Source organism: Callithrix jacchus, chromosome 2 (genome assembly GCF_049354715.1).
Source record: "Callithrix jacchus isolate 240 chromosome 2, calJac240_pri, whole genome shotgun sequence".
NCBI classification, from domain to species: domain Eukaryota; kingdom Metazoa; phylum Chordata; class Mammalia; order Primates; family Cebidae; genus Callithrix; species Callithrix jacchus.
The window spans coordinates 26,737,605-26,755,425 of NC_133503.1; the positions used below are offsets into that span (position 1 = coordinate 26,737,605).

At 37.4% G+C, this 17,821-nt stretch overlaps 1 long non-coding RNA gene across 1 annotated transcript in view; it reads left to right on the plus strand.

Moving 5' to 3' along the window:
- The window catches only part of LOC144580716 (uncharacterized), a 611,731-nt gene that overhangs the window by 236,408 nt on the left and 357,502 nt on the right, over window positions 1-17,821 (plus strand). The window lies entirely within an intron of this gene.

Below are 17,821 nucleotides of genomic sequence, written 5' to 3' on the forward strand. Positions count from 1 at the left end.
ATGTGTTATATATAGATGAAGGCAGTAAAATATACATGAAGCAGAAATAGATTTAATTAGACAAATTTACAAAGCTTCTGGAAATGTGAGGCATTTAAAGGCTATATTTGTTTATTGTGTTATTAATTGATAGGTACTTTGCAGAAAATATTTTTATTTATTATGTCTTATTGAATTTGTAATATCAATGGTGAAAGTTACTCTAGTGACCTTAATCATTGTCAACTGTGTGAATAGATGCTGTAGAGCCTGACTTGTCCTACTACAGAAGTCTGACAACTGACCATAATATTTTATTGCAAATACTTTAATAACTTTATTACTATTAAAGTAATAGTAACTTTATTACTATTGAAAATGTTATGAGCAAAAAGAATCATTTTAAACTGTCATTGTGCAACAATGCATACTTTGAAAATTAATTTAGGGAGACCAGTGGTCAAATAGAAATAGCTCCAGTCTGTAGCTCCCAGCAAGAGGAATGCAGAAGGTGGGTGATCTCTGGATTTCCAACTGAGGTACCCAGTTAATCTCATTGGGATTGGTTAGGTGGTGGGTACAATTCATGGAGAGTGAGCAGAAGCAGGGTGGGGTGTTACTTCACTTGGCAAGTACATGGAGCTGGGGGGACCTCCCTCTGCCAGCCAAAAGAAGTGGTGAGGGACTGTGCTACCTGGCCAGGTCCCTGGAGATGCTTTTCCATGGATTTTTGCAATCCATGGATAAAGAGATTCTCTAATGAGCCTACAGCACCAGGGCTCTGGGTTTCAAGCACAAAGTTGGGCAGCTATTTGGGCACAAGGACTGAGCTCCACAAGTTTTTTTCATAGTCCAGTGGCAAGTATAACTCCAGTAAGACAGGAGAACCTTCCACTTCCCTGGAAAAAAGACTGAAGCCAGGGAGCCAAGTGATCTCGTTCAGTGGGTCCCATTCCCATGGAGCCCAGCAAGCTAAGAAATTAGCTTAAAATTCTCACTGCCAGCACAGCAGTCTGGAGTTGACCTGGGATGATTGAGTTTAGTTCGGGGAGGGATGACCACCATCACTGTGGCTTTAGTAGGTGGTTTTACCATGACAGTGCTAAGGAGACTGAGAGGTTTGGACAGGGTGGAATTCAAGACAGGGCAGTAAAGGGGCTACAGTCAGACTTCTCTGGATTCCTCCTCACTGGGCAGGATATCTCTGCAGGAAATGAAGTAGCAGTTCCAGTCAGGTACTTACCGACAAAACTCTCATCTTCCTGGGTCAGAGAACCTGGGGGAAGGGATGGCTAAGGTCACAAATTCAGCAGACTTCATCTTTCCTGCCAGCTCTGAAGAGCAGCTGATCCTGACAAGAGGGATTCTCCTAGTACAGTACACCAGTTCTGCTAAGGGGCAGACTGCCTCCTCAAGCAGGTACATGACCCCCATGCCTCCTGACTGGGAGGGATCTCCCAACAGGGGTTGACAGACAGCTTATACAGAGAGCTCTGGCTGTATGGAGAGAGCTCTGGCTGGTATCAGGCTGGTACTCCTCTGGGCCGAAGTTTCCAGAGAGAGGAGAAGGCAGAAATCTCTGTTGATCTGCAGCCTCCAGATGATACTCAGTCAAACAGGGTCTGGAGTAGACCTCCATCAAACTGCAGCAGACCTTCAGAAGAGGGATCTGACTGTTCAAAGAAAAACTAACAAACAGAAAGCAACAAAAACCCAATCCAAAGGACATCACCCTCAAAGATCAAAGGTAGGAAAATCCATGAAGATGAGGAAAAAACAGTGCAAAAAGTCTGAAAATTTCAAAAGTCAAAATGGCTCTTCCTTCAAATGATTGCAACACCTTTTCAGCAAGGGTGCAAAACTGGATGAAGGATGACATGGATGAGTTGACAGAAATAGACTTCAGAGGTGTGTAATAATAAACTGCTGAGCCAAAGGAGCATGTTCTAACCAAATGTAAGGAAGCTAAGAACCTTGATAAATGTGACAGAAGCTGCAAACTAGAATAACCAGTTTGAAGAAGAGCATAAATGACCTGATGGAGTTGAAAAACACTGCACAAGAACTTTGTGAAGCATACACAATTATCAATACCTGAATCAGTGAAGTGGAAGAAAGGATATCAGAGTTTGAAGACTATCTTGTTGAAATAAGGCATGAAAACAAGATTAGCAAAAAAAAAAAAAAAAGAAAAAAAGAAAAAGAATAAACAGAACCTCTAAGAAATATGGGATTGTTTAAAAAGATGGAACCTATGATTTATTGGAGTACCTGAAAGACATGGGGAGAATGGAACCAAGTTGAAAAACACACTTCAGGATATTATCCAGAACTTCCCCAACCTAGCAAGACAGACTAACCTTCAAATTTAGGAAATACAGAGAAAACCACTAAGATAATCCATGAGATCAATCCCAAGACACATAATATTCAGATTCTCCAAGATGGAAATGAAAGAAAATATGTTAAGGGAAGCCAGAGAGAAAGGTCAGGTTACCTACAAGGGGAAATCCATTTGTAGGTGACAGTGGATCTCTCAGCAGAAACCCTACAAGCCAGAAGAGTGTGTAGGCCAATATTCAACATTCTTAAAGAAAAGAATTTTCAACCCTAGAATTTCATATCCAGCCAAACTAAGCTCTATGAGTGAAGGAGAAATAAAGTCGTTTCCAGGCAAGCGAATGCTAAAGTATTTCATCACCACCAGGCCTGCCTTGCAAGAGCTCCTGAAGAAAGCACTAAATATGGAAAGACAAAATTGGTACCAGCCACTGCAAAAAACACCAAAATATAAAGACCAATGATGCTATAATGAAACTGCATCAACTAGTGTGCAAAATAATCAGCCAGCATCATGATGACAGAATCAAATCCACACGTAACAATATTAACCTTAAATGTACATGGGCTAAATGCCCTGATTAAAAGGCACAGACCAGCAAATTGGATAAAGAGTCAAGACCCATTGGAGTGCTATATTCAGGAGACCCAACTCATGTACAAAGGACACACACATAGGCTCAAAATGAAGGGATGGAGGACAATTTCCTAAGCAAATGGAAAGGAGAAAACAATGACAACAACCAGGGGTTGCAATCTTAGTGTCTGATAAAAGAGACTTTAAACCAACAAAGATAAAAAAAGATAAGGGAGGGCATTACATAATGGTAAAGGGATCAATGCAACAATGTTAACTATCCTAAATATGTATGCATCCAATACAGGACCACTCAGAATTCATAAAGCAAGTTCTTAGAGACTTACAAAAAGACTTATACTCCAACACAATAATAGTGGGAGACTTTAACACTCAACTGTCAGTATTCAACAAATCAACAAGACAGAAAATTAACAAGGATACTTGGGACATGAGCTTATCTCTGGACCAAGCATACCTAATAGACATCTACAGAACACTTCACCCAAATCACTAGAATATACATTCTTCTCAGTGCCACATGGTACTTATTCTAAAATTGACCACATAATTGGAAGTAAAACATTCCTCCGCAAATGCAAAAAAATAGAAATCATAACAAACAGTCTCTCAGACCACAGTGCAATCAAATTAGGACTCAGAATTAAGAAACTCACTCAAAACCACACGACTACGTGGAAATTGAACAACATGCTCCTGAATGACATTTGAGTAAATAACAAAATTAAGACAGAAATCAAGAAGGTCTTTGAAACCAATGAGAACAAAGAGACAATATACCAGAATCTCTGGGACTCAGCTAAAGCAGTGTCAAGAGGGAAATTTATAAGACTAAATGCCCACATCAGAAAGCTAAAAAGATCTCAAATGACACCTTAACATCACAATTAAAAGAACTAGGAAAGCAAGAGCAAACATCCAAAAGCTATCAGAAGACAGGAAGTAACTTAGATCAGAGCAGAACTGAAGGATATAGAGACATGAAAACCCTTCAAAAAATCAATGAGTCCAAGAGCTGTTTTTCTGAAAAAATTAACAAAATAGACTGCTAACTAGATTAATAAAGAAAAAAAGAGGGAAGAATCAAATAGACACAATAAAAAAATGATAAAGGGGATATCACCACTAACACCACAGAATTGCAAACTACCATCAGCGAGTACTATAAACACCTCTATGCAAGTAAACTAGAACATTTAGAAAAACATGAATAAATTCCTGGACACAAACATCCTCCCAAGAGTAAACCAGAAAGAAGTCAAATCCTTGAATAGCCCAATAACAAGTTCTAAAATTGAGGCGGTGATTAGTAGCCTACCAACCAAATAAAGCCCAGGACAAGATAGATTCACAGCCAAATTCTACTAGAGTTTCAAAGAGGAGCTGGTACCATTCCTTCTGAAACTACTACAAATAATTGAAAAGGAGGGATTCCTCCTTAACTCATTTTAGGCCAGCATCATTCTGACACCAAAACCTGTCAGAAGCCCAACAAAAAAAGAGAGAATTTCAGGCTTATATCCGTGATGAACATCAGTGTGAAAATCCTCAATAAAATACTGGCAAACTGAATCCAGCAGCACATCAAAAAGCTTATCCATCATGACCAAGTCAGCTTTATCCCTGGGATGCAAGACTGATTGAACATGTGCAAATCAATAAATGTAATTCATCATATAAACAGAACTGATGACAAAAACCACATGATTATCTCAATAGATGCAGAAAAACCCTTCAATAAAATTCAACATTGCTTCATGTTAAAAACTTTAAATAGACTAGGTATTGATGGAACATGTCTCAAAATAATAAGAGATACTTATAACAAACCCATAGCCAATATCACACTGAATGGGCAAAAGCTGGAAGCATTCTTTTTGAAAACTGGCACAAGACAAGGATGCCCTCTCTTACCACTCCTATTCAGCATAGTATTGGAAGTTCTGGCAATTAGGCAAGAGAAAGAGATAAAGTATATTCCAATAGGAAGAGAGAAAGTCAAATTGTCTCTGTTTGCAGATGGCATGATTCTATATTTAGAAAACCTCATTGTCTCAGCCCCAAAAGTTTTTAAGCTGATAAGCAAATACAGAAAAGTCTCAGGATACAAAATCTATATGCAAAAATCACAAGCATTTCTGTACACCAACAGTAGATAAGCAAAGAACCAAATCATGAATGAAATCCCATTCACAATTGCTACAAAGAGAATAAAATACCTAGAAATACAGCTTACAAGGGATTTGAAGGACTTCTTCAAGGAGAACTACAAACCACTGCTCAAGGAAATCAGAGAGAACACAAACAAATGGAAAAATATTCCATATTTATAGATAGGAAGAATCAATATCATGAAAATGTCCATACTGCCCGAAGTAATTTATAGACTAAGTGCTATTTTCATTGAACTATCATTGACATTCTTCAGAGAATTAGAAAAAAACTACTTTAAATTTCACACAAAACCAGAAAAAAGTTAAAGGAACTTGTTCTAACCCAATGTAAAGAAACTAAGAACTTTGAAAAAAGGTTCGATGAAGTGATGAAAAGAATAGACAATATAGAGAGGAATACAAATGAACTTATGGAGTTGAAAAATACAACACGAGAACTTAGTGAAATATGTACAAGCTTAAATAGCTGAATGGATCAAGCAGAAGAAAGGATATCAGAGGTCGAAGACCAACTTAATGCAATAAAACAAGGCAAGAATAGAGAAAAAAGGATAAAAAGGAATGAGCAAAGTCTCCAAGAAATATGGGACTATGTGAAAAGACCTAATATACGTTTGATTGGTGTACCTGAATGTGATGGAGAGAATGAATTCAAGCTGGAAAATATTCTTCAGGATATTATCAAGGAAAATTTTCCTAACTTAGCAAAGCAGGACACTATTCAACCCCAAGCGATACAGAGAACACCACAAAGATATTCCTCAAGAAGACCAACCCCAAGGCACATAATCGTTAGATTCACCAGGATCGAAACGAAGGAGAAAATATTAAGGGCAGCCAGAGGGAAAGATCAGGTTACCCATAAAGGGAAGCCTATTAGGCTTAAAGCAGATCTTTCAGCAGAAACCCTACAAGCTAGAAGAGAGTGGGGGCCAATATTCAATATACTTAAAGAACAGAGCTTTCAGCCCAGAATTTCATATCCTGCCAATTTAAGCTTTACAATTGAAGGAAAAATAAAATCTTTTAGGAACAAGCAAGTACTCAGAGATTTTATTACCACCAGGCCTGCTTTACAAGAACTTCTAAAAGAAGCATTATACATAGAAAGGAACAACCAGTATGAGCCTTTCTAAAAATACACCAAAAAGTAAAGAGCATTAACATAAAGAAGAATTTACATCAACGAAAGAATAAAATAGCCAGTTAATATCAAATGGCAGTAACCCTAAATTTAAATCGACTAAATCCCCCAATCAAAAGATACAGATAAAATCTAACGGTATATCTAAAGATATACAAAGGCTCAAAATAAAGGGTTGGAAAAAAACTTACCAATTAAACGGAGAGCAAAAATAAATAAACAACAGGAGTTGCAATTCTTACAATTAATAAAATAGATTTCAAAGCTATAAGGATACAAAGGTAAAAGGATGAATGTAATAATAAGAGATCTTAACACCCAGATACATAAGACCCATAATGAGATTTAGATTCAACGAGACAGAAAATTGATAACGATATCCAGGACTTGAACTCAGATCCAGAACAAATAAACTCAATAGAGCTCTCCATTTTCAACACACAAAATATACATTATCCACTTTAAACACACAAAATATTGATCGGCCATTATTGATACCCATTTTAGGAATGAAGTAATATTTCTTTTTCCCTCTTTTTCTCTTTTTCCCTCTCTTTTTTCTCTTTTTGCCTCTTTTTCTTTCTCTTTCTTAAAAAAAAAAAAAAAAACACCACACATTTATAACCATGTGATCTTCAACAAAACTGACAAAAACACAATGGGGAAAGGATTTCCTATTTAATAAATGGTACTGGAAAAACTGGGTAGCCATATGCAGAAAACAGAAACTGGACCCCATCCTTACATCTTATACAAAAAATAACTCAAGATGGATTAAAGACTTAAATGTAAAACCCCAAACCATAAAACCCTAGAAGAAAACATACACAATACCATTCAGGACATAGGCATGGGCAAAGACTTCATGACAAAAACACTGAAAGCAATTGTAACAAAAGCCAAAATTGACAGATGGGATCTAATTAAACTAAAGAGCCTCTGCACAGCAAAAGAAATTATCATCAGAGTGGACAGGCAATCTCCAAAGTGGGGGGGAAATTTTGGAATCTATCCATCCAACAAAGGTCTAATATTCAGAATCTAGAAGGAACTTAAACAAATTTGCAAGAAAAAACAGCCCCATCAAAAAGTGGGCAAAGGATATGAACAGGCACTTCTCAAAAGAAGACATTTATGCAGCCAACACACATATGAATAAAATCTCATAATTACTGGTAATTAGAGAATGCAAATAAAAACCACAAATAGATACCATCTCATGCCAATCAGAATGGTGATTATTAAAAAGTCAAGAAACAGTAAATGCTAACGAGGCTGTAGAGAAATAGGAACACTTTTACACTGTTGTGCGAGTGTTAATTAATTTAAGCACTGTGGAAGACAGTGTGGTGATTCCTCAAGGATCTAGAACAAGAAATACCATTTGACCCAGCAATCCCATTGCTGGGTATATACCCCAAGGAATATAAATCATTCTACTCTAAAGACACATGCACAAGTATGTTTATTGCAGCACTAGTCACAATAGCAAAGACATGGAGCCAACCCAAATGCCCATCAATGATAGACTGTGTAAAGAAAATGTCATACATCTATTCCATGGAATACTATGCAGGCATAAAAAAGAATGAGATCATGCCCTTTGCAGGAACATGGATGAAGCTGGAAGTCATCATCCTCAGAAAATTAACACAGGAACAGAAAACCAAACACTGCATTTTCTCACTCATTAGTGGGAGTTGAACAATGAGAACACATGGACACAGGGAGGGGAACAACACACATTAGGGTCTCTTGGGGGGTGGTGGGCAAGGGGAGGGAGGAATTAGGACAAATACCTTATGCATGTGGGGCTAAAAACCTAGATGTCTGGTTGAGGGGTTCAGCAAACTACCATGGCACGTTTATACCTATGTAACAAACCTGCGTGTTCTGCATCATGTATCCTGGAACTTAAAGTAAAATAAAAAGAAAATTAATTTGCTTTTAATGAAGACTTGATAATGTTGTTTAATGAATGAAACCAAAAATTACAAAGCAAAACATTTACATGTGAAATTTATAATGCAGTGAAGCTAATTTTATGACTATTATTGTTTAAATGACAATATTAATATTATGTAATTATAACATTAGTATTTAATAGTAATGTCAAGCTGCTCTATACACATTTTCTGCTAAAAGTTAAAAGGTTAGCCAGGTGCCGTAGCTCATGCCTGTAATCCCAATGTTTTGGGAGACCAAGGCAGGAGGATCACTTGAGCCCAGTTGTTCAAGACCACCATGGGCAACATAAAAAGATCCTATCTCAACCAAAAAAAAAAAAAAAAAATTAGCTGGTCATTGTGGTGTATTCTTGTAGTTGCAGCTACTCCAGGGGGTGGGGTGAGAGAATCCCTTAAGCCTGGGAGTTGTGCAGTCAGGGCGGCAGTGGGTCTTGATTGCACCAGGGCACTCCAGTCTTGGTGACAGAGACGTGAGACCCTGTCTCAAAACTGAATAAATAAATAAACGAAAAGTTAAATGAAGAAAGATCTTCAACACGACATTAATTTTAGCAGATACCTTCTTTTTTAAAATGTGGACTACAGCTTTAGCTGCATTTTTATGACCTCAAAGAAAATTTTCGTATTTCAAAATACATTTAACTACAAACTGAGGTACTTCCAGCTAACCTTAAATTTAAAGTCATTAATCTACTTTGTAATGACATGCTGAAAGGCAAATATCAAAGAAAAGAATCTAACAGAATCTACAAATGGCTTCCCAATAATGAATATACTCAATTAAAATCATATGCTAATGAATTAGTATCAGTATTTGGCAATACTTTTCTATGGGAAAAGACACTTTTAAATATGAAAGAGGTAAAATCTCATTACATATCAGTATTAACAGATGATCATCATAGCTGATTTTGATTATAGGGAATACTAACTTTAAACTTCATTTAAGTGAAATGTTATACTCCCACCAAAAAGAAAAAAGAATTCAATTACATCTATTACCAAAAACATATTCAATTACTATTAAAAAATTTTTTTTTCTTTATCTGTTTTACAGACAGAGTCTCACTCTGTCACCCCGGCTGGAGTGTAGTAGGGCTATCTCAGATCACTGCAAGCTCCGCCTCCCAGGTTCAAGCGATTCTCCTGCTTCAGCCTTCTGAGTAGCTGGGATTCCAAGTGCCCACCACTACACCTGCCTAATCGTTGTATTTTTAGTATGGACGGGGTTTTACCATATTGGCCAGGCTGGTCTTGAACTTCTGACATCAAGTGATCCTCCCACCTCGGCTTCCCAAAGTGCTAAGATTACAGGCATGAGCCACCACATCCAGTCTTTGATTTTTTTCAATAGGAATATGTGAAAATTTGTTTTTTTTCTATTGTTACATAACTACCTACATGGTGCCCTCAATTTTGCCTTTTAGTTTACAAAGCCTGAAATATTTATAGGCATACCTCATTTTATTGCACTGCATTTTATTAGCCTTTACAGATATTCCATTTTTACAGATTGGAAGTTTGTGGCAACCATGCATCAAGTAATTCTATCAGTGCCAATTTTCAAAGACATGAGCTTACTTTACATTTCTGTGTCACATTTTAGTAATTGTCACAATATTTCATACTTTTTCATTATTATATCTATTATGGTAACTTGTGATCAGTGATCTTTGATGTTACTATTGTAATTGTTTTGAGGTGCTACAAGACATGCCCATATAGAATAGTGAACTTAATAGATGAATGTGTGTGTTCTGACTTCTCCACCAATCAGCTGTTCTGTTGTTGCTCTTCTCCTTGAGGTTTTCTTATTCCATACAAACACATCAATAATGAAATTAGGCACATTAATAACCCTATAATGGCCTCTAAGGTTTCAAGTGAAAGAAAGAGTTGCACATCTCTCACTTTAAATCAAAAGCTAGGAAGAATTCAACTTAGTATGAAAAACATGTTAAACGCTGAGATAGTGGTCAACAGTAATTTATTGTACACTTTGAAATAGCTAAAATAGTATCATTGGAATGTTTGTAACAGAGAAATGATAAATTCTTGAGGTGATGGATACCCCATTTACTCTGACATGATTATTATAATACATATTGTTTGCCTGTATCAAAATATCTCATGTACCTCATAAATATATTCACTTACTATGTACCCATAAAAATTAATTTAAAAAAGTTGAGATAAGCTGAAAGTTAGGCCTCTTGCGCCAAATAGCCAAGTTGTGAATGCATAGGAAAAGTGCTTGAAGGAAATTAAAAGTGCTACTCTAGTGAACACAGGAATGATAAGAAAGCAAAACAGCCTGATTGCTGATGTAGAGGGACTTTGGGTGGTCCGGACAGCACTTCAAACCAGCCTCGACATTCCCTTCAGTCAAAGTTTAATCCAGAGCAAGGCCCTCATTCTCTTCAATTCTATGAAGGCTGAGAGAGGTGAGTAAACTGTAGAAGAAAAGTTTGAAGCTAGCACAGGTCATTTCGTAAGATTTAAGAAAAGAAGCCATTGCCATAACGTAAAAGTGTAAGGTGAAGCAGCAAGCGTTAAATGTATCAGCTGCAGCAAGTTATCCAGAACACTTAGCTCAGATCACTGATTAAGGTGACTACAGTAAACTATGGATTTTCAAATGTAGTTGAAACAGCCTTCTATACGAGGAAGATGCCATCTAGGACTTTCAGAGCTAGAGAGGAGAGGTCAATGCCTGGCTTCAGAGCTTTGGAGGATAAGCTGACACTCCTGTTAGGGGCTAATGCACATGATGGCTTTAAGTTGAACTCAGTGTCCACTTACCATTTGGAAAGTTCTTGGGTCCATAAAATTACACTAAATTTATGTTGTCTGTGCTCTATAAATAGAAAAACAAAACATGGATGACAGCACAACTATTTATAGTGTATGGTTTACTGACTATTTTATGCCCACTATTAAGACCTATTGCTCAGGAAAATGATTCCTTTCACAACATTACTGCTCATTGACAATGCATCTGGTCCCATGAGCTCTGATGGAGATATGCAAAAAGATTAATCTTGTTTCCATGCCTGTTAACACAACATCCATTCTGCAGCCCATGGATCAAGGAATACTTTTTATTTTCAGGTCTTATTATCTGAGAAATACATTTCATAAGGCTATAGGTACCATATATATCCATTCCTCTGATAGATGTGGGCAAAGTAAATCGAAACTCTTCTGGAAAGGATTCACTATTCTACATGCTATTAACAAGACTTAGGATTCCTGGAAGGAAGCAAAATATTAACAGGAGTTTAGAAGAAGTAGAACAGGAGGTTAGAAGTGGCTTTGAGGGGTTCAAGACTTCAGTGAAGGAAGTCACTGCAGATATGGTAGAAATAGCAAGGAACTAGAATTAGAAGTGAAGCCTGAGGATGTGACTGATTTCTGAAACCTCATGATAAAACTTTAACAGATGAGGAGTTGCTTCTTATCGATGAGCAAAGCAAGTGGTTTTTTGAGATGGACTGTACTTCTAGTGAAGATGCTGTGAACATTGTTACAATGACAAAAAAGAATTTAGAATCTTACATAAACTTAGTTGAAAAAGCAAAAGCAGGGTTTGAGAGGAGTGACTCTAATTTTGGATGAATTTTGACTGAGGGTAAAATGTTATCAAAAAATAGCACATGCTACAAAGAAATTTTTCATGAAAGACTCAGTCAACCCAGTTAGTTGGCAAACAATGTACTTCTCTTCTCCGTTTAATTTTCCTGTTCCTCTACCAGTGCCTCTGGAATCATCTCACAAATAAACTACTTGTTCTTGAAACCTTGTGCCAGGGTCTTTGGCAATTCACATAGAAAGTGGTCACATAAAATCCACTTTCAAATATTTTTGCAAAATAGTTATATTCTAAAGAAAATTAGTAAAACAATTATGTTTACAATAGCATCAAAAAGAAATACTTTGAAATAAACAAAAAGCAAAAGACTTGTACACTGAAACTACCAAATTGTTAAATTAAAGACAACTCAGATAAATGGAAACACATTGCATGTTTATGGATCGTAAGCTTAACATTGTTAACATGTCCATACTGCTCAAAGCAATGTACAGATTTAATGTAATCTTTATAAAAATATCATTGAATTTTTTTTGCAGAAATAGAAAAAAAACTGTAATAAAATTTATATGACGTCTCAAGGGACTCTGAATCATCAAAACAATATTGAAAGTGAAGAGCAAAGTAGAAAGCACTATAATTTCTGGTTTCAAAACATATTATAAAGTGACAGTAATCAAAACAGTGTGGTACTATCATAAAGACAGACATATAGACCAGTAGAAAAGATTAGAAAGTCTAGAAATAAATTCTCACATAACTGCTGAAATGATCTTTAACACAGGTGCCAAGAGTACACAGTAGAGAAAGGGAACTCTCTTTAACAAATGATAATGGGAGAACTGGATTTCCACATACAATATAACAAAGTTTACCTTTTATTAGTGATGTTGAGAATTTTTTTGCATGCTTATTGTCCATTTGTATATCTTTTTTGAAGAAATATCTATTCAAGTTCTTTACCTGTTTTTTAATGGAATGGACAGTTTTTGCATTGTTGTTGTTGTTTTGAGACATCTTACTCTGTCACCCAGGCTGGAGGGCAGTGGTACAATCATAGCTCATTGCAGCTTCAAAAGGATCAAGGGATGCTTCCATCACAGCTCCCAAGTAGCTGGGACTACAGGCTTGTGCCACCATGCCTGGCCAGTTGTTTTTTTTTTGTTTGTTTGTTTTTGTATTTTTTGTAAAGACAGTATCTGCCTATGTTGCCCATGCTGGCCTTAAACTCTTGAGCTCAAGTGATCCACTCACCTAGGCCTCTCAAAGTGCTGGGATTGTGAGTGTGAGCCACCACACCTAGTTGGAATGGACATTTTTTAATTGAATGATCACTAATAATTAGAGAAATGCAAATCAAAATCACAGTGAGATGTCACTTTACATTCCTTAGGATGGCTGCTATTTAAAAAAAGAAAATAGCAATGTTAGCAAGGATGAGGAGAAATTAGAAACTCTGTCCACTGCTGGTAGGAATGTAAAATTGTACAGCTGCTATGAAAATATTACTGAGGTTATTTAAAGTATTTCAAATAGAGTCTGATCTAGTAGTCCCACTTCTGGGTGTGTATACAAAATAACTGAAAACAGGCTCTCAGAGAGTTACTTGCACACCATGTCCATGCAGCAATATTCAAATTAGCCAAGAAGTGGAAGTAACCCAAGAGTTCCTCAGGGGATGAATGTTTAAATAAATGTAATATACACATACAATGAAATATTATTCAGACTTAAAAAGGAAGAGAATCTTGTCACATGTGGCAGCATAAATGAATGTTGAGGACCCTATACTAAGCAAAATGAGGCAGTCGTTAAAAGATAAATACTGTATGCGTCCACTTATATGAGGTGTCTGGAGTAGTCCAATGCATAGAGACAGAAAGTAGACTGGTGATTGGCAGGGATAGTAGGAAATAGGGAGTTGCTCAGTAGGTGTAGAGTTTTAGGTTTATGAAATCAAAAAGTTCCAGAGATCTGTTATGCAACACTGTGGACATACTACAAATGAAATATATATTTCAAATGATTGTGATAGTAAAATTTATGTTATATGTTTTTATTACAACCCAAAATAACAAATAAAAAATCTTAGGCTGCACATAGTGGCTCATGCCTATAATAATCCCAGCACCTTTGGAGGTCTAGTTGAAAGGATCACATGAGCCCAGGAGTTCAAGACCAGCCTGGGCAACGTAGTCCCACTCCATCTCTACAAAAATTAAAAAATTAGCTGGGTGTGATGGTGCACATCTCTAGTTCCAGCTACTTAGAAGGCTGAAGTGGGAGGATTGATTGAGCCCAGGAGATCGAGGCTGCAGTGAGCTGTGATTGTGCCATTGCACTCCAGCCTACATGACAAACAAGACTCTGTCTCAAAAAGAAAAAGTAAAAAACAACATGGAAGGCATTATAGGATTATATAATATCCTTGCCCAGAAACCCACTTTTAACGTACTTTCAATTAAAAAGTAAAAGCAATGTATACTTATAAAGTTAGAAATTTTAACTTATATCACATTAAAAGAATCCCCATAAATCCACACCCCATTACTTTACCTTATTTACTGAATTATATTAGTTCATTTATGATTCCTTTTCCAGCAGAGGGGCTATATAGGGAACAGGGAATTGATCGCTCAGTTTTTGGTAAAAAGCTGGCTCCTACATTAGGCCAAATGTTTCTTTAAAGCTTGTACAAAACAATAATTTGATTTTGGAATATCTACCCATAACCACCTATAATTTATACAGTATAATTTAAATGACAGGATTGTTCCAGTCACTGAATATGCATGTGTTAACTCAGTTAATTCACCAGTAAAGATACAAATGAAGTGTTTTTAAGTTGAGGATGGCAACTAGCACTGAAACTATCACCATAGCTCTCAGGAGAATATTCTAATCCCCCGGGTAATCAATAGTTACACAAAACTGTTCACACTCATGTACTTGAGTTTTTTTAATCAGTATTTTAAGTGGTTTATGAGCCATGTTTATGAAAGCTTCCCAGTACTGACAATATTAAGAAAAAAGTCTCTGACATTTTAAGATTTTCTTTCTTTATATTTAAAGCTTTGATTTTACTGATATTTATTTTGCGGAAGGAATGAAGTAGAGAATTAGGGTACTGATCTATAGATAGATTCTGCAGCTTTTAGGAATGAGCACAGATTAATGACTAGAGAGAGCACATACACGACAAACCCCACACAGTATTCTCCAAAATGAGGTGGCCACCAAGACAGACAGAAACATAGTGCTTCTTGTAGGAGCTTCCGTTAGTCTTTACGTCTTGAATGAGGTCGAGTGTCTGGGAGTGATTTATATTTCAAAACTGTAGGGTCAGATAGATCAGGAATACTTAGTTATTATCAATCCACAGCCCTTTTTTACTTTTTGCTTTTATGATCCGTCCAGACACACACACACACACACACACACACACACACACACACACACACTCTACTAGGCATTTTTATTTATTTGTGAAAATATACAGAAACATCTCATTCCACTGTGTAAGCTCCACATCCACGGGCCATATTATCACCTAGGGGAGAAAAGTGATGTCCACACCCGGTGTTTCTGAGTAAAGATATCCACCTCCATTTTCCATTATTCTCAAAATTACTTCTCAGCTACCAATTGGCCTCAACAGAAACCATTAACTGAAAAATCTCCACTAACTGTTTGAAACACCTCATGACAAAACTTTAAATTAATCTCTGGACTCTATTTCATTTATCTTTCTGTCTACCCTTGTACTAGTATCAAGCTGCTTTAAGCGTAGTTGCTTTCTATTACATTTTCTCTAGCATGGGCTAGTTTTCTCTCCTAACCCTTATTTTTCAAGTATCTTCCTAAATATCTTAAAATGTCTGCATAAATATTTTTTTCTATATGAATTGATCTGGGTGTCCTGAGTCAAGGCGTCCTCATTAGAATTAGAGATTAAGGATATCAGAGTAACCAAATGATCCAGTGCTTGCTTTCCCCAGTTTACGATCTAAATAATGAAGCAGTCAGGATTACAACTCTGGACTACCCTTGCTGAAATGGAGAGATAAATCTGGTATATGGCTTTAATATGTATATATAAAAATCTCATTATTTAAAAATATAATTGAAAAGCAAATTGGAATTTGGGTGGAAACTTAGGAAGTAGAAAGTCAAAATTAGAAAACCCTTCACAGATGAAGTAATAACAGATGTTAATACTAAAAAGCAAATATGTTGCCCTGTAGAACTCCCACTGCTCTTAAAGAGAAGGTCTCACCTGAGCCCAACAGCCAGATGAACTGGCTTTGGCAGGTTGGGGCAGGACTTGGGAGAGCTGAATTACTCTCTCCAATTATGACTGAAATTATATTGGTTGGGGGGACCTGAATAAATGGACCAACAACATAAGGTATAGCGTATGCTGAGAGGGAGAAATATGGGGGAGAGGGAGAGTTTTGTACACAAAATTATTAATTTTAGGTTATTAAATTTGTATCATTATTAAATTATTTCCCTTGGGGCATGCTAGCATCTCTCTTTCATTTTATGATCCTTAGAGTAGACTTAATAGAGACCCCATGACTCACTCATATTTTTTTGTGTGTGTCTGTGTGAAAGTGGATTCGCTTAAGCAAAGTCGAAGAGGAGAGCTGAGCTCTATGTTTAAGTTGATACAAGGCAAGGCTAGATGATCTGCGCAAAGCAGAGTGAGACAGTGGAAATTCTGAAAGTGTAGAGCCCTGAAAAAGAGCCAGAAAAGAACAGGATTAGAAAACTTCAAACCTTCAGGGCTGTGGAAATGGAGATTTCAAATAAAGCTGGACCTGGTTCATGTCTGGATATGTGGAATGGTTAGGCAATGACAGATACATTGTAAATTCAGGGTTGGAAAAGAGTAAGGCCAGAGTAGGGTGAAGGGATTTGGTAGCCCAGGCTGCGCTTGAGCCTGGGTGACAAGGGAGGGGCAGTGGATTCACTTTCCCCTCCCTGCTCCTCCACCCTCCTGGGGGTTCTTCACAGCTGTCCCCCGGCTTAGTGATGCCACTTGGATCTCTGGACCACAGCTTCCAGGCCCACTGTCCAGAGCCCAGTGCTGCCTGAGGCTGGAGTGTGCTGTGGAAGACAGGGATGGATCTTTTCCTCGTGAACAGCTGTAGCTTGAGCTCACCCTCCATGGGCCATTTGATGTGTTTGCTTCTTACTGTGTGCTGCATAACTCTTCCTCCTTTTTCTGTACTTTCTCCAGATGAATCCATTTGGGAAAGAGACAGAAATCAGTTAAGACATGCCAGATCGAACCCTTGCAGAACACAGAGGGACTCTCGTGTTCTGTTCCTCCTCCCACTTTCCTGACTCACTTCTTTTTCACAAACAGACTTTTGAGATGAGCTCTCTCAGGAAAAATGAGGACATTTTCCTTTAAGAAAACAGAGTTAGCAGCAGAAGGCTTCCGTCCAAGCTCATAGACTAATCTGGGGTGGTAGAGGGCTCTAGGGTAAAATGTCAAACATGGTGAATCTGTGTCCTTGGAACAGATTGTTAAGAGAGTGTAGGATTTTTCTGGGGGCACAGAGTCACACAATAATTATTCATCATTCCCCATTACATGTCAGGTGTCTCTGAGCCCAGTTCCTGTTTCATGGCTGATCTGAAGAGCAAAGCCAAGTCTCTGGAAGCCTCTGATCAGATGCTAAAATATGAGCTTGTCTTCAGGTAGCAGAGTCCTCCCTGACGGGGCGCACACACACCTGTGGGCTAGATATTCTGCACCTGTCCTCCGCAGAGGAACACTGACCAGAATCTCAATAGAAGGTTCTGCACAAAAAACATGTATTTGAGTTTTCCAAAAAGGGACAATAAAAAAATGATTTGTACTCTCCTAAAAAGAGTAATAGGAAAGAAACACAGAGTCGTGTGAATTTCAGGTAGAAATTTGCATTATTCAAGAATAATGATGGGCTGAGGTTTGTCTAAGGAGAAGAGCATGAGAACTGTGTCCCAGTTGCTGAGTCCTTTAGGGTCCAGTGG